Below are 23,525 nucleotides of genomic sequence, written 5' to 3'. Positions count from 1 at the left end.
TAGGAAACAGGGAAATTCCTCATGGTCTAGGTAGAGAAATTCGGTGTCATTCATTCTTGTTTTATTGCCTAGTGATCTGGGATGGATTGTTGTAAAGCCTAGTTCTATTGATGAGGGTGAGGTGGTTTAGCCTCAAGAAGCCCTGGTTGAGTTTGGTTTTAAGAGCCACATTCATGCTTCAAATATGGTATAAGGGTGATTGGCTGAAAGAAATATTGGGTTCAACCATGGTAAAGTGGTTCATGCAAGTCCCAAACCTAGTTGGTCATTGAATTAATTAATATGAGTCTATTTCTCCTTGTTAATTCATGAGTTTTATACTAGTTTACATGTGGATTATATGGTTGTTGTTTCCTTGGTATTTCTGTTTTTATTATGTTGGTTACTAAAATTTATTATGATAGTGGCTATGTATGGATCTCATCATGTTTTTACCTGTAAATGAATGAACACCATATCTATGGCCTAATAGATGATAATGCAACTAATGTGATAAGGAAGCAATACCTCATAACGAATCATAGATAATTATGAGACCCTTGTGCTGAGTTATGTTGTTAAGACATGTAGCTTTCATGTTTGTAACATGTTTTGTGAAATGCCTGTCATGGCTAGTAGGGGTCCAGTCTAGTCCTTCTCAATGTTTTTGCAAATGTATCATTGTTTGGTTATGTAAATTCATTTCTGAATGTGTCATTGAGTTCTGGGCAGTGACCCGGGCTCTGAGCCTGAAGAAGTGGCACAAATCCTGGAGTCACAGGCACAACACTAGGGAAAAAAATCATTGGAAACTCCTTTTCCCTTATTGTGGGAGCTTCTGGAGCCTCCCAGTCATTCCACTGTCCATCTCAATGGAGAATCCAGGGGATTTATGCACCAAAACATCAGTTGGTCTCAAGGTTTTGTTACCTGAGTGGTTGGTGTTGAAAATAGCAACAAGAAATGCTAAAAATAACATTGCTATAGATAGCATTTCAGGATATATTTCAATTTTAATTTGTCCTTGAATTAAAACTGATAGTTAAAATTCGAATTTAGTCTCACCAGTTGTTTGAAAAATAATTAATTAATTCATCTTGAGTTAATTAGTTGGAGAAATTCAAACATGAAGTCTTTGTGAAGACATGCAAAAGTTATCCCTTTGATTGAGGAAGTTATCCCTTAATTAAGGAGATAAGGATGAGTTGTACTTGAGTTGTAATTAGTTAGCTCAGTTAAGTCTAGCTAAATTAGTTCCAAACAGTTTTAGGAACTAATTGTGAGTTCAGTAAGTTAATGCATGCATGAATGCAACTAATGTACTCCAAATAACTGAATATTCTCTCATAAATAATTCAAGCATGTCAGTTCAGACAAAGACCCAGTTGAGATTAAGGACAGGGAGATTGTACTCTCAGTTGGAGGAATTTTCCTATAAAGGAAACTCATCCTTGCAGAAGGAATAAGTTTCCTTGAGGATTGCATAGTTCTGACAGTGTTAGAGCAGTGTTCCACTGGTTGAGGTGAGATCATCCCAGAGGAACTGTGCAAGGAATTAAGATCTTGGAGGGAAGAGGAGAAGGCTTGTGAGAAGCTTTGTTTTCCTGTGAGCATCCAGGAGGATTTTACTGAGAGCTCGATAGCTGTGAGAGTTAAAGCTTTGTGTAATCCTGAGATATTTCCACCTTTTATGATAATACAGATAGCGGGGTTTTTAGCTGAGGCTTTCCCCAGAGTATTCTTCTATGTTTCATGTGTGATTGAATATTCTTCTCTGTTATATGTGTTCAGTTTGATCTTGCTCAAAATTGATTAAGCTTGTGCAAGTTTGATAGTAGAAGTAGATTATAGTATTTTGCTTTGGTATATTGCATTATCGGGTTAATCTACACTCAGATTTTCTACATAGATCTCAGAGGTAGATTTGTAGAGAATTTTCCAAAAATTTCTACATGGTATCAGAGCAAAGGTGATCAGAGTTGTGAACAACATATTAAGGGAAAAGTTTGAAGTTTGAAGTTCTTGATTGCAGGTACAAAATCGAATTCTTATCACACCTCAATGTTCACCAATGGCGTTCTATGGCTTAAGACTTGAGTATGCCTTGGATGGAAGCTCGAATTACATAGCATGGAAATATTGCATGGAAGCGGTATTGGAAGACAATGGTTCGAAGGATTTCATTGATCAGGAAATTCCCAAGCCAGCTACAGCTAATGCACAAGAGTTGGCTGAATGGAAGAAGTGTGTGGCGAGGGCGAGACGGATCATCCTAGAGGGAGTTTGAGACCATATTGTCTCGAGTCTCCATGGGAAGGAGACTCCGTTTTCAATGTGGATGAAATTGAAGGACCTATATCAGAACAAAAGAAACCAGAGGAAACTGGTGCTGAAGGACAAGCTTTAGAAAATGAAGTGTGAAAAGGGCGACATGATTTCTACATATCTTAACAAGCTCACCACCTACAGATATGAGCTTGAAAGTGTAGGAATAATGATAGTTGATGATGATATGGTTAGTCTTGCTCTCCTCGGTCTTCCTAAGAGTTAGCATAGCTACCAGGACTCAGTGAATGGAAGAGAGAAACTGCTAGATTGGGAATGACTGTGGTCGGATCTCATGCAGGAGGAGATCAGGAGGAGCACATGAGATGGTTCTTCATCCAAGGAGGATGAAGAAAATATGGCCTTAGCGAGTAAGGGAATGAAAGGGAAGGAGAATGATTCTCATCTCAAATTGAGTTCTTCTCATGGAGGGAAGAAGGGTGACAAATCTAAAGTGAGATTCTTTAATTTTCATGAGATGGGTCATTATGTGACTAATTGCCCATCGAAGAAGTCCAAGAAGGGATCCTCAGAAGGATTTGAAGGTGAGGCATTGGCCTCTCAGTTTGAGATGGAATTCACTCTCATCGCATGCATGGTGTGTTCGATGATGGGTTGTGGTTGGTTTCTTGACAGTGGAGCCTCATTCCACATTACCAGCAATAAAAGTTTATTCAGTACCTTGGAGGATAAATACCTTAAGATACTCATAGAGATGGGTGACGATGAAGGGTATCATGTTTCAGGAGTGGGCACAGTTGCTTTTCAGAGGGAGCACGAAGCTTCTATCACCTTGACTGATGTGAAGTATGTGCCTGGACTGAGGAAAAACTTGGTATCGAATGCGATGTTGGAGGACAAAGGCTATGGTGTTGTCTTCAGTAAGGGAAAGGTTTTCCTTAGACACATCACCATGGGTCAGGTGAAACAAATCGGTTCACGGGTACAGAATCTGTATGCTCTTGAGTTTCAAGATGCATGGAAAGCCTTGAGGAGCAAGGAAAATGTTAGAGACCTGGTGGTTGAGAGGGAGAGTACATTACCTCTCAACATGTAGCGCTAGAAGAAGTCTCAGACAATTATGGATGAGCCACAATTAGAGAAGTTAGGAGAGGGATCACATGTAGCCATACCTCCAGGTGTGAGGTGGGGCGATGTGAAGTGATAGACCCATGAAGGCTGAAATAGGGGCAGGATCATTGAGGTACCCAACCTCTTTGATAGGACCTTGCTGCTAGAGCCCTGACGAGGAGTAGCGGGACTGGCTGAGTGGGTAGAGATAGATGCGGATGGAGCAGCAGAGCGTGCTTCAACATCAGATGGTGTTTCTAGCCCAACAAGGAGGTCAATTGGGAGATCAGTTAATTACTTCTCAGTAACTAAGTTGCATTGCAGTAGTGGGCAGCACGATGCAACATGATAAGAGGAGGTGCAGTGCTGATGCAGTGCTGAAAGAAAGGACCAACAATAACACGGATGTAGTAGGAGGAATCAGTGTGATTGATGTAGTCAGAGATCAAAGTGACAAAGGCTAGAGCAGTCAGATACTGAAGAGCACAGACGTACAGAGTTTTCAGTCGATAGAGGCAATAGCAGTCAAGACTTTGATGACAGAGGCATCATTCTGATTTAGGTTGGATGTTTTTTTGTTTCTAGAGTTGCTGGAGCAACAACACTTGAGAGAAGTTTTGCATGCAGAACATTCCAAAGGTTAAGGATCGGGATTGAGATGAATTCCTTTCTTATTGAGAGGGAGTGTTGAAAATAGCAACAAGAAATGCTAAAAATAACATTTCTATAGATAGCATTTCAGGATATATTCCAATTTTAATTTTTCCTTGAATTAAAATTCGAATTTAGTCTCACCAGCTATTTGAAAAATAATTAATTAATTCATTTTGAGTTAATTAGTTGGAGAAATTCAAACATGAAGTCTTTGTGAAGACAAGCAACAATTATCCCTTTGATTGAGGAAGTTATCCCTTAATTAAGGAGATAAGGATGAGTTGTATTTGAGTTGTAATTAGTTAGCTCAATTAACTGATTTAAGTCCAGTTAAATTAGTTCCAAATAGTTTGAGGAACTAATTGTGAGTTTATTCAGTCAATGCATGCATGCATGCAACTAGTGTACTCCAGATAACTGAATATTCCCTCATAAATAATTCATGCATGTCACTTCAGACAAAGACCCAGTTGAGATTAAAGATAAGGACATTGTACTATCAGTTGGAGGAGTTTTCCTATAAAGGAAACTCATCCATGCAAAAGGAATAAGGTTCCTTGAGGATTGTGCAGTTATGACAGTGTGTTAGAGTAGTGTGTGAGAGCAGTGTTCCACTGGGTGAGGTGAGATCATCCCAGAGGAATTGTACAAGGAAATAGGAGCTTGTAGGGCATAGGAGAAGGCTTGTGAGAAGCTTTGTTTGCCTGTGAGCATCGAGGAGGATTGTACTGAGAGCTGGATAGCTGTGAGAGCTAAAGCATTGTGTAATCCTGAGATATCTCCACCTTGTATGATAATATAGATAGCGGGGTTTTTAGCTGGGCTTTCCCCAAAATATTCCTTTGTGTTTCATGTGTGATTTAATCTTCTTCTCTATTATACGTGTTCTATTTGATGTTGCTCAAAATTGATTAAGCTTCCACAAGTTTGATAGTCGAAGTAAATTATAGTATTTTTCTTTGGTATATTGCATTATCGGGTTAATCTATAGTTAGATTTTCTAAATAGATCTCAGAGGTAGATTTGTAGAAAATTTGCAGGAAATTTCTACTGTTGGGATGGCTCCTAGGAGTTCTCTTGTTGATGTGCAAGGTTTGTATGGTATGTTTCCATCGATTCCACTTCCTTAAGGTGACTTAGGCAGTTCAATCCCATTATAGTGGCCTCTCATTGCATATTTACCCTAGTTGGATAGTGACTTGGATAGATGTGGGATGAGGGTGTTTCAGAGTGGGATCAGAGTGGGTTTCGTTCTCTTTGGGCAATGTCTAGTTTCCGTTCTTTTGGGTGATATCTGATACCACATAGTGGTATTAGAGCATGGTTCAACCCTTCAATTGGATAGGAAAAATGTGTTTCATCATGCATGCATGTTAGTTGCATGTGTTGTTTATGTTTATGGGATATGTGCTTGTTGTGTATGCATGTTGGTGGTCATTGTTGTCGTTGTGTCACCATGTGGAATTTGATGATGTTTTTGTTGGAATGTGTTAGCCATCAATGCACATCGGTTTTATATGCATTTCCTACTCATGTGAGTGTCTATATGTTGTTATGCATGCATTGTCATGGTTATGGTTATGCATTGATGGTAGGTCAGACATGCATTGTGAGATCATTGTATGCAATTAGGTCATCATGATGTTATTGGTATGTTTTTATGCTAATAGTTGGTTGAGATAAAGCAAGAGATGAAAACCATCAAAGTGAAGTTGCAACAGTGGACCTCGAGGCAAGAGCATGTCATCATATAGGTTTGCATGTTGGGCATGTAGGTATGTAGGTTAACGATTGTTATATGCATTATGGTTACGTGTATGTCTTTCATTCTATTAGTGTTATGGTTACATATATGATAAATGTTAGGTGATCAATGTAGTCATATAAACATGTGTCATAGTCATGAATGATAGTAACATGTGGTTATATGCATTGTTGTTGTTGTTTTATGTTAGTTAACTTGATGATTATGTTATATGTCATTGATGAATATGTTATATGTTAACTTCTAGTTAGCTCGATGATTATGTTATATGTTGTTGATGATCATGTTATGTGTTAACTTATTGTTGTTATATGTTAGTTAACTTGATGATTAGGGTTATAGAATTATATATTGATGTTATATGTATCATGTTAAATTGGATTAGACTATGCAGATGGCTAGGGTAATGACATTCATGTATGAGTTGACTTATTTGTGACATTGTGTTCTACTAATCTAGACTAATTGTACATATGTGATTATTAGAATGAACGACAAATGTTTATGAGCTTATGATGTGATCATGTTAGCTAGTTACTCTTATGGATATCATGATATTATTTGTGTTTGAGCTAATGTGTTATGAAGTTATATCGTGGTCACTAGATCTATTGTGCAGACAAGATAGCCTCCCTAAGATACATTAACATATGAGCTTTCTTATGTCGTCTACTTTATTCTTGAATGTTTGATTATGTCGTCTATTTGGTGTTTGAGTGTTGGTCTCTACTATGTTCTCTATCTATTGTTGAATGTTTGATTAATTGCATGATATGAGTATGTGTCTATAAGATTGCATCAAGAAATGATCTTGTTTTAAGATAGTTTTACTAACACATATGTGTTGAGATAGCTAACATGTACTTAGATGTATAAGTGATAGTTGTAGCATTATCTCTAATGACTATGATTTGACTATGGATTATGACATGATTGTTAGTCTTGGTAAAGGTTGATTTCAAATTGATATATACGATTGTCTTGATATTTGGAACATGTTGTTGACATGTGTGAGAAGTTGTAGGGTAACATGCTTGGAATTAGTATGACAAGGTAAGGTAACTAGTATGTTGTTATGTTTAATTATGCACTGAGAAAGATGTGTTTATGGAGGTATGATGCAAGGGATTGCATGGAAAAATAGATTTCGATGAAATCTTAAAGAAGGTTTAGGTTGAGCTTTCACTTGGAGGCACTGAGAACTATGGGGATGGATTCATGGTGTCTATTGCTAGTTTTGTGCTTTCGGTATTTGATATTTGGTTGCACTTGATTACATCTTTGTTATGTCTCGTGCAAGACCTTACCACCTTTTTTGCAGTGTCATATTGTTATTGATTTTCATGGTTTTCTTCTTCTTTTTTTCTTTTCCTTCCTTTTAAGTTTTGAGTTTTGGGCATTGGTTTGGGAAAGAGGAAATTAAATGGAGTTCAGGGAGGGTTGTGTTGTACCCAATAGGTGATGTAATGTCTAGATGAAGCTTAGTACATGTATAAAGTCAACTAAAGGAAAGACTATGGTTTGGGAAAGAGGAAAGTTAATGGAATTCGGAGAGGGTTGTGTGGTACCCATCATGTGATGTAAGGCCCAAATGAAGCTCAGTGCATGTATAAAGGAAACTGAAGGAAATCTTATGATAGCTAGTTCGATTGGTTTGGTCCATTGAGGTAAATGGATGGTGATAGGACAATCATGAGAAAGGTAACAAAAAGGTCAAAGTAAATGGATTTAAGGTTTCACATGCCTTAGCTATGTTGGGAACCATTGTTCTCAATATTCTGCATGTTGTGCATAAATAAAGGAAGTTATCTTAACCTTGATCTTATGATATTTGGTAATTATGCTTTGATCATGATAACTTTATGCTATGTTTATATGCATATATGTATGTATGTACGTTGTTTTTTCATAGGGTCATCAGGGACCATGATTGTTTTACATTGATGTTTATATGTATACATGTATGTATGTATGTCGTTGTTTGACATGGTCACTAGGGATCATTCTTGTGGAGGAATGATTTCTTTTGCAGGTGAATGGCACGAAGAGGTTCCTGGTTTATGAGGAATCAAGTGGGAAGAGTAGTCATAAAAGATATATGAGGTCAGTATCATGTGGATATGAGTTGATAATGTATGCTTCTATTATGCCTATGTTTATGTTATGATAAGTAATGATGAGGAATGCATCAACAGAATGAAACAAATGTGCTTTGTGGCATGCTAGAATAAGAATGTATGGCACAAAGACACTAGAAGCAAGGTTTCTTGTTAGAGGATGTATGGTTTTGGATGTGCAGTACTATTTTTGTGTATATGTTGTGTATGTTGTATATTCATTGATTGTACCTATGGTGATGTGTAATGTTGTATATGTAGTATATTTGCATATGTTGTTGTATGCCTATTGTATATATGGTGTTGTGTGCATATCATACTGTGCACATGTTGGATATGTGGTGTTGTGTGCATATGGCATTCTGCGCATGTTAGATATGCGGTGCTGTGTGCATATGATGCTATGTACATGTTGCATATGCAGTGATATGTACATATGGTGTTATCTATATGTTATACATATGTTACTATGTACATATGGTGTTGTGTGAATGATTGTACATGTCGTGCTATGTGTAGGTGCCATTGTCTACAAGTTGTACATGTGGTGTTGTGCGCAGGTGGCATTGTGTACATGTCGTGCATGTGGCATTGTTTACATGTGGTGTCTTGTGCATGTAATTCATGCGGAGTTGTGTACATGTGGTATTGTGTACACGTTGTAAAGGTGGTGCGGAGTACATATGGCACTATGTACACGTTGTGCAGGTGGTGTCGTGCAAAGGTTATGTTGTGCACATGTTCTGCAAGTGGTGTTGTGTATAGGTGGTACTGTGTACATGTGGTATTATGTGCATGTCGTACATGTAGTGTTTTTTACATGAGGTACTACATATGTGCATTGTGTAGTCATGGAATCATGACATGTGTATTCGTTGTTTTGTACTATGTGTATGTATGTATATTGTGTTGTACACCAGATCTAGGAGTATATATTGTGTTTTGTTGTACACCAGGTGTAGGTGTGTGTGTATTGATTTATATCAGGTGTAGGTGTATGTGTTGTGATATATATTAGGTGTAGGTGTATGCATTGTGTGATGTCATACACTACGTGTGAATGTATGTGTTGTGATGTACATTGTGTATGTCTATGTGATTGAAGATCAACAAAGGCATTGGGTGCTTGTCAGGCATGGCAACTAATCTAGTGTGTGTATAGAATGGACAAAGGCAAAAGTAAGGATTGTTGAAGGATAAGTATTAGTAGTTTATTTCAGTTGTATTATACATATGACAAATGATTCTCATTTATGATGATTATATGTGATTTATGATGATTTAATGCGATTCATTATTTTGATTTATGATGGTTGTATTTTGAGCTAACCTGATGTGATATGTTTATACATAATGATTTGATAAAGGATGCTACTTTGACTAGTTGTGAGAGGAAGTAAACAAGATTGCAAATGTACCTTATTGATGAGCTACCAATGAGATATGAGGTGAATTTATTTCAATTTATTTTAAATCTAATGGCAGTTATGTACTTGGTACAAGAAAGGATGGGAAATTCCTGGGTTGGATGGTTGAAACTGAGTACAAGAATTAGTAGAAGCAATGAAATAAATTGGAACAAGTAGCAGTATGATGGTAATGCACGTCAGGAGTAGGGCCATTGTGGGACACTGATACCCAATAATGTCGATTGATTTCCATGGTCATGCTATGACCAGTATGATGGTTTTGAGGAAGGTATATGCCTTGGTTGCTTGACCTTCTGATGTGAGGAAGTATTGCGAAGGGATTAATCTCCTGGGATAGGGGACGTGGAGGAACTTGGAAGGTGAGTGACTACATGAAATGGGTGACCAGATTGTTTGAGGAACTATGTAGCAGAGAATGGAAGGTCAGGGATGGATTTGTTTTGGTCATTATATTTTCTAGATGGAATCATATACACATTAGAAGTGCACTCTAGAACAATGAGCTGATAATTGTTCAATGAGAGGACAAGTGGCACAGGATTGTAGCATTGTAAATTGGCTACAACTTTGACTTTGTTATTGGATTCTGGACTTCATGGGAAGGATGTGAATCCTAGCATTAATTTTGAGGGTGGATGTTGTCACCATTCAGTTGAGTGTACCATCATTCAGAGGGTTGTCATCATCATGTCAGGTTCCAATGGGTCATTTTACACTTTGTTCATGCTCCAGTTGTGCCTAGGTAAGGTTCATTTCCCTCTCCTAGGGTTTTGAAGGCAATTTCTCTTGGATGGTCAAATCATCAGCAAAACTTGTATCCTGATGTTCATACACCTTTCCCTATCCTTAATGTACCTTATTAATCACTTCCCATCACTGGTAACCCTCAAATTCCTCATTTTCACACAAACCCTAGTTTCTTGCTACAACTTGGCAATTTTCTAGGCTAGACCTGTGTTTTGCCCTTTTGGACCCCTTCCCCTCACTCAATCTCTGAATTCCACTTTCCTCTACTTCCTAACATCCCTCCCTACTTCCCAAAATTTTCTCAAGAATTTAGAAGCCCCTTATCCCCTTAATTTTGCTTCATTTTGACAAATCCCCTATTCCACACAGCGGGATAAGTTCTACTCCAATTATGTTTCTGAGCAAGAAAAGATGAATTTTGGAAAACTGAGAGAGGTTTTTATCCAAAATAGTCCAAGGAAGAAAATCCTCCTTCACTTTTTACACAGGTGTCATGGTTTTAGATAAATGTCAAAAATACAGTTGCCTCAGGAGAATTGATGCACCTCTGAAGTGACCTTGGGAAAATCAAGTTTTCTCCTAGCTTGCTTGGCCAAATGACTTTCATTATGAGTCAAATGATAACTAGACACAAATATATTTCCAATGAGCTATCATGAGCTCAATTGGGAGTTGAGGAAGACCTTCAAAAGTTGACTGCAACAACACTTTGCCTTTAGGCAGCCTCATTTTGCACATTTTGACCGGTCTTGGGAGGTTTGAAATTTGACAAGCAAAATGAACCCCAAATTGAAAAATTAAAATTAGGTTCGAAACTAGACTCAATAATATTTCCAAAGAGCTATTCCATGGCCAATTTGGACACTAGGAAGGCCTCCAAAACTCTCCTGCAAAAATCAGGACGCATTGGGTTTGGAGCGCATCGCTTTGGGCAGTGCACTGCAGTGTAAATTTTGAACGGGTGCGACGCATAGAGAAGGCGCGACGCGTTGGGTTTGTGGCATGGCACATAGATCTGTAAGCCTGATTTTACCCATAAAATCTCTCAAATTTCCAAATTTTCTCAATCCTATGGTGTGCAAGTAAGTCAAGCTTTCTTCCCTTGGTAGTGAATGAGTTTTTCTTAAAATTTATGGTGGTTTAGTGAGACAAAACTCAAACCCTACCTCCTTGCAATTCTTGCTCAAAAACAATTGCCTAGGGTTTTCACTTGTGTTTTTTGTTGCAAACTCCACAAAATTTCTCACTCCCTCACTCTTTCATTCTCTTATTACATTTTATCAAACCATTCCCCCAATCCTCATATCCCTAAGTCTACTAATTCTAAAGCCCTAATTGCTATCCCAAACCCTAGTCAAATATCCCAAAACCCTAATTGTTATCCCAAACCCTAGTTAAAGATCCCCAAACCCTAATTGTTGTCCCAAGAACCTAAGTACTATTCCCTAAACCCCCTATTTCCCAAAAAACTGGTCAACAACATTCCCAAAACACCTCATACACTTTCCCCTTCACAGTCCCTCATACATTCTCATCCTTGGTAGCAAAAATCTAAAGACACGATAAATCTCTTCATACTCCTCAAGAAAACTCGAACATTGGCAACCATGGAGTCTGATACTTCCTATGACTGTGATGAGGAGACACTCAGTGATTCTCCTAGAGAAATGCATGCACTAAGGAGGCCTCGCAAAAGTGGAAAACATAACCGAGAGGAACCCACTTCACTTGCCGAGTTGCAGCAGCAGCAAAATGAGTACTATCTCCACCCGGGGTGGAAGGGGTCTCATTTTCACCATCAGTAGAGAAGGTACAGGACAAGGGTAAGAATCCCTTGCATGATGAGGGATCGTCAAGAGGTCAAGAGGTAGATTTCATCCTCATTCAGGATGATGAAACAGATTTGGGCTCACAAAGCTCAAAGCTCAAAGAAGTCATTCGGGAGCAGCAAGATGACACTCATCATTTGTCTCTCAATCTGGAAAGAGCCAAGTGGATAATTAACTATTTGGAGTAGAGGAACAAACAACTAGAAGATCAACAAACCATAATGGAGTTGCAAAACATACGAGAAAACTGCCAAGCTGCCAAAAGAAGGAAGGTGAAGCTCACATCACTTGAGCAAGAAATCAATGCTGATCAAGAATCATGGCTTGAAAGAGCTAATATCCACTTGGAGAGTCAGTTGGAGAAAGCCATCGATGAGAAGAATATGTTGAGAAACATGGCATATCATTATTTGTCAAGGAATATGGTGTGCCAAGCTAAAATCAGGAGCTTGAAGGAAAAATTGAAGAAGAGATTGAGGAGGCAAAAATCGTAAGATATACTTCAGATCTTGGCTGAGGCTTCCTTGGCCCAACACAGAACTTGAAGAAGAACACTCAGCCCAAATTTCAAAAATTTTGGGACACTTTCTTCATTCTTGAAATTTTTGGGCTAAAACACAGAATTTTCTGCCCTATGCATCGCGCCACCTGGCACTCGATTTTGATGGGAACTTCCAAATGAAAAAAACTCAAAACTTTTGGATTTGGCATGAAAAAATATGCTTTCCTACCAATGACCAAGAAATTTTGACAGGTTTTGAGCCCTCAAAAAGGTCAAAAACACTCAAAAAATGACCTTACTGCCCCTATTTTGACACAGAGGAAGTAGTGTTGGGAGAACTCAATTTTGGAGGGGAAAAGGGAGGCCAAATTCAGAAATTCCACTTGGGTTGGAAAGTAGACAGGTGGACCTTTCCAAAAAGAACACTTGGAGAAAATTTGGATGTCAGGAAGGCCTCCAAAAGTGGCTGCAAATAGGTGCTACAGATAGAGAAATCAGCGCAACGCATAGGGGAAATTTTGCTCAGTTTGACCAAGTATACTCTATTTTTTGCCTAGTTCCTTGACAGTTTGACTTTCCTCTTTCTTAATGTCAAACTTATGTTTTAATTTAATGTAAATTGATGGATCTTGATGTAGTTATGTCAAATTTTCACTCATGTAAGTAGATTCATTCATAAAAAATTAGTTTGCAACTGAATGAATCAGTTCCCTAGTTTTTAGAGGCATGTTGTTCCACTGCATAATTTGTAGTTCTTAGTTTAGAATTAGTTGGAAAAGCTCCTAAACTCAAAATCTCAACCCCTGGAGGCTAGGATGAATTTTTTTTTGCCTATATCTTATGTTTTTTTAGTCATTAGCATGGTTGGACTTTTGGGAAAGCTTGGAGCTTATTGTATACTCATTTCAGCAGTTTTGGCTAAGGAAAAGACCAGTGGTTTGCAGCACTCTATGGGATTCATGTGGCATGTTGCTTTGATATTGTGTTTCCTTTTGTAAATGTAAGTTTTATGTATGCCATTATCTCTCTTGTTTATTCTTAACTAAAACAAACAAGGATAAAGGTAGAATCCATTGAAATTGCAGTGCTCTACCTAGGGTTTGCTTAGTTATTTATGTTTTCAGCTGTTTGAAGAGGATCCTTGAGGTTTTCTTGCCCCCTTCAACTCCTCACCTATCTAAATCTCTCCATTTCATTCAATTTGAAGTATCGAATCACTTTCATACCTTTCCCCATTAAGACCTCTGCAAAACTGAGCCTCATTCCCAAGACCCAAAATTTTCCTTTCCATTCGAGCCAACAAAACATCATCAAATTCAATCAAGCCCTTTTGCACAAATACCTAGCCTAAAATCAGTCTTCATTCAAGTCACCTCAAGCTTCATTGATCATTTTTGTTGAGATTGATAGGAGAGAGCCCTCTCCTGATCTGGTAGGGCTAGCTACCAGGTTAAGCTTGGTTTGATGTTACCCTCGATCCTACCTTTCTCAGCCTGAGGTAGATTTAGGCACTAACATAGTGGTGACCATACTAGGGAAGAAACTATTATCATTGTTTTTCTTTGTAAACTATAGATGGAGCTTGGAGATAGCCAGGTAGCCTTCGAAACGCTCTTGCTTTGCATTAGCGAAAGTAGATGAATGTTGCTTCAGTGAATCTCTAGTCTAGTTTATGAACTGAACATCTGGTTTCCTCAGTAAAATGTAATCAAGTTCAAATCTGATTGTTGATGGTGGACAACAATTAGACACCGCAAGGCTAAAATCATTCACCTGGTGACTCTAAATCAGTTTCGAGATCAGATCCAAGGACTCCACTAGAGGATGAACTTGACCAGCAGAAACATGAAAGGACAATATGGAAAGATCAGGTATTCAAGTTGGAATTTCATCCAAGAAATTTTGTTCTTTGTCATAAATTATTTCTTCTCTTTTCTCGAGAATGTCAAGAAGGCTTTGCAAAGTATATTGTATTTGAGAAAATATCCTCGGCCTGCATTTGATTCCTTCCCTTTGAATATTGTGAATACCAAAGATTTGCATGCCTTTGAGCTTGATCAAGACCCTTCTTTTGAATCTTGTGATGACCGTCTTCAAATTGATGAGCCTTAAGAGATCAAGATTGATTCTACAACTTCTGTACATATTCCTATACCTTGTAAAATTATAGATCGATACAAGCCTCTGATTTTACCTCCTATATCCCATGCTTTCCCTAAAAATCATGACCTATATCTACCAAGATTTGATGGTGAACGCGACAATATCATTGTTTAGAGACATGTATTGAATTTTGAGTCCTTTCTTGACCTTTTTGAAGTTGATGAAGAAGATGTTAGTATTAGGCTTTTTGCTCTTTCTTTGCAAGGCAAAGTCAAGAGTTAGTTTAAAACCCTGCCTGATGCGAGCATCTAAGATTTTTAGCAGTTCGTCAAAGTTTTTCTTGACAGGTGGGTGGTAAGACAAAACACTTTCTTGATTATAGAAGAGTATAACCAACTGAAAAGATTGCCAGGGGAGACAGTACAACAATTTTCTACCAGGTTTAACCAAGTTTATTATTCGATGCCTGTTAATATAAGACTTCCTCTTGGATCTGCTCTCTTGCACTACCTGGGTGCCTTTGATCTGGAAATGGAGTTTCAGCTGAGAGAAAGGAATCTTGCAACACTTGAAGAAATGTAGAATAGTGCAGTAGATGTAGAGGCTCATTTGCTAATCCGAAGGGCAAAGTTGAAGGAAGAAGAGATGAAAAACATAGATCCAGAGGAATCGACATCTCTAGAGGTAAAGCTTGACATTTTGGTAAGTGTAGTGGAAGAGATGATGCAAAAGGATCATCACAAGGAACAAGTATAATGTTCAAGCCCATGGCTCGCTAATTGAAGAAGAACAAGCTGCCAATCCAAAACATTTTCTTTCTTATCCCAGTTGTCATATATCTGATAATGATTGTTTTATAGATCATCTTGGAGAAGAGAGATCTGTTGATATGACATGTATGCTTGATGATGTATTTTTTACTGACGATTTGCCTCAGTTTGATTAGTATGATGATGATTATGTTCTCCAAACCGAAGCTAGTCTTGCAGACAAATCAACAGCTAGTTTGTGGGAGAAACAAGTTCACTTTCAACAGCTTGAATACAGTGATCATCCATAGCATATTAACTATGGAAATGATGAGGAAAGTGCAGAAAATTTTGAAGTAAGTGAAGGATCTTTGCCTTTTTGTTTTGCTTCGTTTCAGTTCATTAGAGATAACTTTCATGCAATCAAAAATCAACTGTCCACAAGTCTTGATTTGGACCATCTTGAGAGCAATGAAAACCTTGTTCAAGACTTTTCATATCCAGAGTTGTAGCCCCCGAATCCCATTGATTGTCAAGTTGTAGATGAAAACATGGAAGCTGGACTATATGATCAAATGATGCAAGATGATTATGTACCTTTTTGTTTTGAATCAATTCAGTTTTTGAAGGAAAATTTGCATAGTACATCTTCAGTAAAGGATGAGCAGCTTGTAGAAAATCATGCAATCTCATTAGAACCAATAGAAAATGGGTTGCAGTAGTCTTTTCAAGTTTTTCATGATCCAATAGCTGATGTTTTGGATGAGGTCTGCAATCAAAGTCCTTCTCCATTGACTATATGTGAGCTTGAAACATGTACTGATACAAACTTGATCCGGCAGCCGGCCTCTTTGTCATTTTCAGCAGGAGTCTCGTCACAAAGCTCAGATCAAAGTTTGCATTCATGGTATGAGGAGAAGAAAAGTAATTCAGTGGATGAGCTAAGTCTCAGTGTGCATGAATTCCAAGATCCTTATGCAGTGTTTTTGGAGTCAGATAGAGAATCCATATTATTCAACAGATCTGTTCACAAGTTTTCATGGGAGTTGCCTTTCAGTAGTTCTCTCTTGTTGTTCATAAGCGAGCACTTGCGGAGAATTCAAACAGCAGCCAGAATACTTACTTGGTTGCATTGGTTGTTTCATTTCACTTGATCACGTGATGAATGGAATTGTTAGAGTAGGTTTTGATGAATAAGCTCTATTTTGAGCATATTTTCCAGTTTGTCGGTTGTGTTTAATTATCGAGTTAGTTTTTAGTTGAGTGAGAGTTAACTTGTGTCGTCAAGTCGTCAGTTTTCAATCATGCATTTCAGCTTGATTTTTTGACTCCATTGCCCAGTGGATGAAGGCACTATTTGCTTTCCAAATATCTGTAGTTCTTGGCACCTCCAAGGAGCTACCATCCCCATTGGAGCCAATGTTAGTTTCAGTCTTTGCAGCCCTCCTCCAATGATCAAACATGCTCTTAAAAAGTGATTTTAAGGTGTCAAGGTCAAATTTTATCATTTCAGTGAGTCTTCAAGCAAAATTTGGTCACTAGGTATTAGGTCTAGGGTTTGTTTTCACCCCTTTCAAAGTTGTCCAAATGTCGGTCCATGTCACCATTCAGCTAAGTGTACCATCATTCAGAGGGTTGTTATCATCATGTTAGATTCCAATGGGTCATTTTACACCTTGTTCATGCTTTAGTTGTGCCTAGGTAAGGTTCATTTCCCTCTCCTAGGGTTTTGAAGGCAATTTCTCCTGGATGGTCAAATCATCAGCAAAACTTGTATCCTAATGTTCATACAACTTCCCCTATCCTTATTGTACCTTATTAAAAACTTCCCATCACCGATATCCCTCAAATTCCTCTTTTTCGCACAAACCCTAGTTTCTTGCTATAACTTGGAAATTTTCTAGGCTAGAACTATGTTTTGCCCTTTTGGACCACTTCCCCTAACTCAATCTCTGAAATTCCACATTCCCCTACTTCCTAGCATCCCTCCCTACTTCCCAAAATTTTCTCAAGAATTTGGAAGCCCCTTATCCCCTTCATTTCTCTTCATTTTGACAAATCCCTTGTTCCACACATCAGGATAGGATTTACTACAATGATGTTTCTGAGCAAGAAAAGATAAATTTTGGAAAACTGAGAAAGGTTTTTGTCCACAATAGGCCAAGGAATAAAAACGTCCTTTAATTTTTACACAGGTGTCATGGTTTTAGAGAAATGTCAAAAATACATTTGCCTCAGGAGAATTGATGTACCGCTAAAGTGACCTTGGGAAAATCAAGTTTTCTCTTAGCTTGGTTGGCCAAATGACTTTCTTTATGAATCAAATGATAACTAGACACAAATATCTCTCCAATGAGCTATCATGAGCTAAATTGGGAGTTGCGGAAGACCTCCAAAAGCTGACTGTAACAGCACTCTGCCTTTAGGCTACCTCATTTTTCTCAGTTTGACCAGTCTTGGGAGATTTGACTTTTGACAGGGCAAATGAACTCCAAATTGAAAAATTCAAATTGGGCTGGAAAGTAGACTAAATAAGATTTCTAATGAGCTATTCCCTGGCCAATTTAGACACTGGCAAGGCCTCCAAAAGTCTCCTGCAAAAAGCACGACGCATTGGGTTTGGAGCGCGGTGCATTGAAAGGGCGCGACACATTGGGCAGTGCTTTGCAGTGTAAATTTTGAACAGGCACAACGCATAGAGTAGGCGCGGCGCGTTGGGTTTGTGGTGCGACAGATAGAGCTGTAAGTCTGATTTCACCCATAAACTCTCTCAAATTTCCAAATTTTCTCAATCCTATGGTGTGCAAGTAAGTCAATCTTTCTTCCCTTGCTAGTGAATGAGTTTTTCTTAAAATTTATGGTGGTTTAGTGAGACAAAACTCAAACCCTACCTCCTTGCAATTTTTGCTCAAAAACAATTGCCTAGGGTTTGCACTTGTGTTTTTTGCTGCCAACTCCACAAAATTTCTCACTCCCTCACTCTTTCATTCTCTCATTACATTTTATCAAACCATTCCCCCAATCCCCATATCCCTAAGTCTACTAATTCTAAAACCCTAATTGCTATCCCAAACCCTAGTCAAATATCCCCAAACCCTAATTGTTGTCCCAAGAACCTAAGTACTATTCCCTAAACCCCCTATTTCCAAAAAAACTTGTCAACAACATTCCCAAAACCCCTCATACACTTTCCCCTTCACAGTCCCTCATACATTCTCATCCTTGGCAGCAAAAATCTAAAGACACCATAAATCTCTTCATACTCATCAAGAAAACTCAAACATTGGCAAACATGGAGTCTAATCCTTCCTATGACCATGATGAGGAGACACTCAGTGATTCTCCTAGAGAAATGCGTGCACTAAGGAGGCCTCGCAAAAGTGGATAACATAACCGGGAGGAGCCCACTTCACTTGCCAAGTTGCAGCAGCAGCCAAACGAGTACTATCTCGACATAGGGTGGAAGGGGTCTCATTTTCACCATCAGCAGAGTAGGTACAGGACAAGGGTAAGAATCCCTTGCATGATGGGGTATCGTCAGGAGGTCAAGAGGCAGATTTCATCCTCATTCAGGATGATGACACAGATTTGGGCTCACAAAGCTCAAAGCTCAAAGCTCAAAGAAGTCATTTGGGAGCAGCAAGATGACATTCATCATTTGTCTCTCAATCTAGAAAGAGCCAAATGGATAATTAACTATTTGGAGTAGAGGAACAAACAACTAGAAGATCAGCAAACCATAATGGAGTTGTAAAACATACGAGAAAACCGCCAAGCTGCCAAAAGAAGCAAGGTGAAGCTCACATCACTTGAGCAAGAAATCAATGCCGATCAAGAATCATGTCTTGAAAGAGCTAATATCCACTTGGAGAAAGCCATCAATAAGAAGAATATGTTGAGAAACATGGCATATCATTATTTGTCAAGGAATATGGTGTGCCAAGCTAAAATCAGGAGCTTGAAGGCAAAATTGAAGAAGAGATTAAGGAGGCAAAAAGCGTAAGATAAACTTCAGATCTTGGTTGAGGCTTCCTTGGACCAACACAGCACTTGAAGAAGAACACTCAGCCCAAATTTCAAAAAATTTGGGACACTTTTTGCACTCTTGAAATTTTTGGGCTAAAACACAGAATTTTCTGCCCTATGCGCCATGCCACCTGGCGCTCGCTTTTGATGGGAGCCTCCAAATGACAAAAAATCAGCATTTTTGGATTTGGCATGAAAAAATATGCTTTCCTACCAATGGCCAAGAAATTTTGACAAGTTTTGAGCCCTCTAAAAGGTCAAAAACACTCAAAACATGACCTTACTGCCCCTATTTTGACACACAGGAAGTAGTGTTGGGAGAACTCAATTGTGGATGGGCAAATGGAGGCCCAATTCAAAAATTACACTTGGGTCGGAAAGTAGACAGGTATACCTTTCCAAAAAGCACACTTGGCACAAATTTGGACACTGGGAAGGCCTCCAAAGTTGGATGCAAACAGACACTATGCATAGAGAAATCAGCGCGGCGCATAGGGGAAATTTTGCTTAGTTTGAGTAAGTATACTCTGTTTTTCGCCTAGTTGCTTGATAGTTTGAATTTCCTCTTTCTTAATGTCAAACTTATGATGTATTTTAATGTAAATTGATGGATCTTGATGTAATTATGTCAAATTTTCACTCATGGAGGTAGATTCATCCATAAAAAGTTAGTTTGCAACTGAATGAATCAGTTCCCTAGTTTTTAGAGGCATGCTGTTCCACTTCCTAATTTGTAGTTCTCAGTTTAGAATTAGTTGGAATAGCTCCTAAACTCGTGAGCTCGACCCTTGTAGGTTAGAATGAGTTCTTGTTTGCCTATATCTTATGTTTTTTCAGTCATTAGCATGGTTGGACTTTTGGGAAAGCTTGGAGCTTATTGTATACTCATTTTAGTAGTTTTGGCTAAGGAATAGATGAGTGGTTTGCAGTGCTCTATGGGATTCATGTGGCGTGTTGCTTTGATATTGTGTTTCCTTCTATAAATGTAAGTTTTATGTATGCCATTATCTCTCTTGATTCTTCTTAACTAAAACAAATAAGGATAAAGGTAGAATCCATTGAAATTGCAGTGCTCTACCTAGGGTTTGCTTAGTTATTTATGTTTTCAGCTGTTTGAAGAGGATCCTTGAGGTTTTCTTGCCCCCTTCAACTCCTCACCTATTTAAATCTCTCCATTTCATTCAATTTAAAGTATCAAATCACTTGCCTACCTTGCCCCATTGATACCTCTATAAAACTGAGCCTCATTCCTAAGACCCAAAACTTTCCTTTCCATTTGAGCCAACAAAACATCATCAAATTCAATGAAGCCCTTTTGCACAAATACCTAGCCTAAAATCAGTCTTCATTCAAGTCATCTCAAGCCTCATTGATCATTTTTGCTGAGATTGATAGGAGAGAGCCCTCTCTTGACCTGGTAGGGTTAGCTAGCAGGTTAAGCTTGGTTTGATGTTACCCTAGATCCTACCTTTCTCAGCCTGAGGTAGATTTAGGCACTAACAGATGTGTAAGCCACTAGATTCCCTTATTGATGATGCAGGAATCGTATCCTTTTATTTGCTGGTTTAACAAATGTGCATACGTGGTTATTATGCATACCGTAATGAGCTATGTTATAAAGGTCCAATAGACTATATGTTTTTCATGTTTCAACAGTGGTCATTGTAAATAATGCAATGAGCTAACTTATAAATCTTCATGGGTAGTATGTTCCATTGCAATAGTGTTGCTAGTTATAGGTGTCATTGAACACCGAGGGTGGTTTTACCCCAAGGGAGAGGGTTCTATAACAACCCTGGTCAAAATTCCATGTAAAAGTTAATAAAGGAATAAATAAGAACAAGGTCACGAGACAGATATTCCAAGCTGAATGGTGGGAAAACCATCCTAGTGGGTCTTATTTTAAGTTATTATGGCTAAAGGAACTTGGAAACGGCAACGAAAAATGATTTGGAAAGGAAAAATGGCATTTTGGCACATTTATTTATGAAAATAATGGAAATTAGGAGAAAATGAAGTTGAAACGTCACAAGTTACACGTGAGGAGGAAAATGAAAAAAATAGAGGCCTCATTAATAAAAAGGCTTCTGGGCATGAGTTGGCAAGATTTTTTCTCAACCTTTTTGCCACATCATTATTGGAGGTATCTTATTATTCACTCTCTCTCTCACTCTTGGACACTTGAGGTTTTCTTGGAGCACTTTGGCATTGGACCAAGAAAGGAAAAGAAGGCAAGAGGAAGGAAAGATCAAGCAAATAGAAGAGGATCAAGCAACTAAAATACGATCCTTTACAGGTATCAATTTGCATGTGTGATTTCCTTGCTAGATTTGGAATGCATGGTATTGCATGTGCTTCTTTGTTTTCATGGCATGGGTTTTGCCAGGTGTGATAATGTTTTCAGCCAAGCCTTTCCATTTTTGAATAGACACAGTGTGATGGGTTTATCATGTTTGGTTGAGATGGATTACTTAATGGATTCGAAGCCCTGTGAGGTGGATCTCTAAAAGAAATATCACATGGCCTAGTGATCCCTGAACTGGACTGTGGATTGTGGTCAATCCACTAGTTTGTTGACCCTTGAAATAGATTGGGGTCGTAGTAAAATGAGGTATTGTGTGCCTCGGTGGGCCTACGAATCATCAATCGGTTAATGATAGGATATATGGTAAAGCCTAGAGGTGGTTTCCCTTGATTAGGCCTAGGAATCCTTATTAGTCAAAGGCGGTATATATGGTAAAAGCTAGAGGGTGGAGTCTTGGTTAAGGCCTAGTAATCCTGTGTGGATTGTGGGAAAGCCTAGAGAATTGGAGACAAGAAAATTCCTGACGATGTAGGTAGATAAATCTAGTGGCATCCATTCTTGTTTTATGGTCTAGTGATCTAGGATGGATTGTGGTAAATCCTGGTTTTAATTGATGAGGGTGAGGTGTTTTAGCCTCGAGAATCCTTGGTTAAGTTTCATTTTAAGTCCCATATTCATGCTTGGAATATGGCACAAGGGGGATTGATTGAAAGAAATATTTGGCTAAGCCAATCTATGGTTGTTCGTTGCATTCATTAATACGAGGCTATTTCTCCTTGTTAATTCATGATTACTATACATGTTTACATGTCGATTATATGTCTATTCCTTCCTTTGTATTTTGTTGTTATTAGAGGTTTGATGCACTAAAACATCAGCTTGTCTTAGGGGCTAGTTACTTGAGTGGTTGGGATGGCTCTTGGGAGTTCTGTTGCTAATGTGGAAGGTGTGGTGTGCTTTTGTTGATTCCACTTCCGTAAGGTGAAATAGGAGGTTAAATACCATTATAGTGGTCTCTCGTAAAATATTTACCATGGTTGGCTGGTTACTTGGGTAGATGTGGGATTAGGGTGTTTAAGTCAAGTGGTAAAACTTGACTGTAATGAATAATTTATAATTGAGTTGTGGCATGATTGAATCTAAGATGGTTAGTATAATTGATTAGTTAGTATTACATGACGAACTATCAAAATGTATATGCATGAATATGTTTTGATAAAAGTTTATTACAAGTTGTAAACACATGATTGTGTTAGTTTACTTCATATTGTTGGTATTCTCGTAACAATGCAATGTCGAATTGGAATGTTTTGATTATTACCATAATTTTTATTGACACTTACACATTAATGATAAATCATTTTTTTTTTAATTATTAAAGTTTTGATTAATATTATATGCACATGCAAGAAAAATACAATGATTGGACAAGCGAGTATTGGTTTAACCATTCATACCTATGATTTCTTGTTCTTGAAGATGACAGAACTTGGATCTTGATACAATAGTCTTGTTAAAGTGACTGATTTGATAGTTCTACTAGCTTCATGTTAGAGCTAGTAGTAGTCAAATGATTTTCATTACCTTGTTTGTTTAAACCTCACAACTTTACAAATTGATGATTCCATGATGATGATAGTTGGTTTGCATCTTATATTTAACAAATATTTTAATTACATATTTTATAAATGCATCCAGTGTATGTGAATACTTCAGTGACAAAACATAGTTAATCTAATGAGAAAACTCCATCATTTTGTGGAAACATGGTGTTTTTAGCTCTCCTCGTAAAAGTAAAATTTAGATGGTGTTTGAATATATTAGTGTTACTAGTTTGAATAACCAAGAGAAGTATTTGTGAATGAATTGAATATAGTAGTGTTGGTTAATAATTTTTTGTTATATGCATATGAATAAATGAAA

This window comes from Pinus tabuliformis, chromosome 3_1 (genome assembly GCF_031772625.1).
Source record: "Pinus tabuliformis cultivar Carrire ecotype Pingquan chromosome 3_1, CPIR1, whole genome shotgun sequence".
In the NCBI taxonomy this organism is placed as follows: domain Eukaryota; kingdom Viridiplantae; phylum Streptophyta; class Pinopsida; order Pinales; family Pinaceae; genus Pinus; species Pinus tabuliformis.
This window is presented reverse-complemented; position numbering follows the sequence as displayed.